We start from the raw sequence: 1,992 nt of genomic DNA on the forward strand, positions 1-1,992 counted from the left end.
TCGATCCCTTCCTCCCCGTCTCCCTCATTTCAGTCTCTTCGTAGCCCGTGAGATCCCTTCCTCCCCATTCTCTTCTCACACAGACTCTAAACTTCTCCCTTAGATCCCTTTTTTCGCCCTCTACTTGTCGCCCTCACTCCTATTTCTCACTCTCGAGGCCGCACTCCCTCTCCTCCCTCTCCTCACTTCCGTAGCCCTCATAGCCACACCTCTCTCACTTCCCTCCCATAGCCCTCTCTCTCTCTAACCTTGATCTGTGACTTGAAGACATATACATTGGTTTTGAGTTCTGATCTTTTTCCTTTATTTGTCTGAATCTCAAGTGGGATCAATTTGCTGCACAGTTATCGGGTAGAACAAATAATGAGATTAAAAACTTCTGGAATTCATGTTTGAAGAAGAAGCTGATGAAGCAAGGAATTGACCCAACTATCCACAAGCTGCTAAGCGAAATTGAACCAAAAGATGAAAAAAAATGTACAGAAATGGCATCTTTGCACATACCAAAGTCTCAAGGATTTCCAACAATATCAGCCTTGGCTTCTCAGGGTCCAACATTTTTAGTTGAAGACATGAATTACTATGATGGTGAAATGCTTCAAGAGAGCTTCTCATGTACAAGCATGTCTTTGATCCAAAGGCCTACCTTGAGTTTCCAGACGTACAACATGGTAGAAAATTAATCTTTTCATGGGATGCCGACAACAAGTTAGAATCTTTTTTTCAATTTCAGGTAAATGGTATAAAATCCGAGAAACCAAAGCCAAGTTCTTGGCAACATGAACAAGGTCAGTTTCATGCTCACAGTTCAGTAACTATTCGTTAATGTTGCTATTAAAGATCTAACAGGAGCAAATTTTGATGTCTTCCAGCATATATGAATTGTAAATTCCTCTGTTTTTTATAATTATTTTCTTTATTCATAAACGAATGTAGAGATGTTGATAGTACAGGGAATTAAAACGCACATTTTGAAAAAATAATTAAAATCAATCCGCCTCACTGGGTGTGTGGTGTTGGAGAAACAAGAGTTTACGAGTAGAATTATTGTTCATATATATATGTATTGAGAAAAAGAGAATTTATATGATCCCATTATTTGCAATGAACAGTAATTGAGATTTCTCTAATTAATGGTCATATCCTCCAATATTAATTGAAATAGTTGACAACCAGCTTGCATGAAGGAACCCATTATTCGAAGGGCAGCATTGCCACTTGGCCTCTCTCTCTCTCTCTCTCTCTCTCTCTCTCTCTCTCTCTCTCTCTCTCCTCCTTGTATGTTTCTTATTTTACGGCTTCGTCCCTCAGCTTTCTTTCACCACCACAGTGACTTTCTAAAAAATTGAAAAGCAATTTCACCGCCATAATATTTCTGCAAGTCTCTCTTTCTCTCTCTATTTTGCAGAAAAGGCTAAAATCACAATTGTGTTTTGTAAAGTTCCCCCTCTACTCTCTCTCTCTCTCTCTCTCCCCTACAGAAAAGGTTGAATTAAAACAACAAATTTCCTATTTCCCGATTTCTCAGAAACTTCTCGATTCTTCCTATTGCTCAAATCCTAGTGGTTCTACAATGCCCTCCTGCACCAAGAGTGCTCAGAGGATTCAACAAAGTTAAACAAGGACAACCTTTTTTGCTTTCAAACCCTCGGCCCGTCCACCTTTTAAACAAAACCAATGGCGAACAATTCCCTTAATTCATTTATTCACTGCTTCCGTTCGGCCATCCGATTATGGGTGATAAGCTAAACTCAAGTTTAGTGAAGACCCTTGTGCAGTGAAAATGGCCTTCTAGAAATTACTTAGAAAAATTGTGTCCCTATTTGACACCAAAGACCTAGGGCACCTATGTAGCTTAAAAACATTCCTTATAAACTCCTCCGCTACTACTTGAGTAGTATAGGGATGGGCCAAGGGTATAAAATGGCTATACTTAGAGAGTCAGTCAACTACCACCAATATTACACTGAAACCCTTCGACACTAGTAACTC

This window comes from Juglans microcarpa x Juglans regia, chromosome 1D, assembly GCF_004785595.1.
Source record: "Juglans microcarpa x Juglans regia isolate MS1-56 chromosome 1D, Jm3101_v1.0, whole genome shotgun sequence".
Lineage (NCBI taxonomy): Eukaryota > Viridiplantae > Streptophyta > Magnoliopsida > Fagales > Juglandaceae > Juglans > Juglans microcarpa x Juglans regia.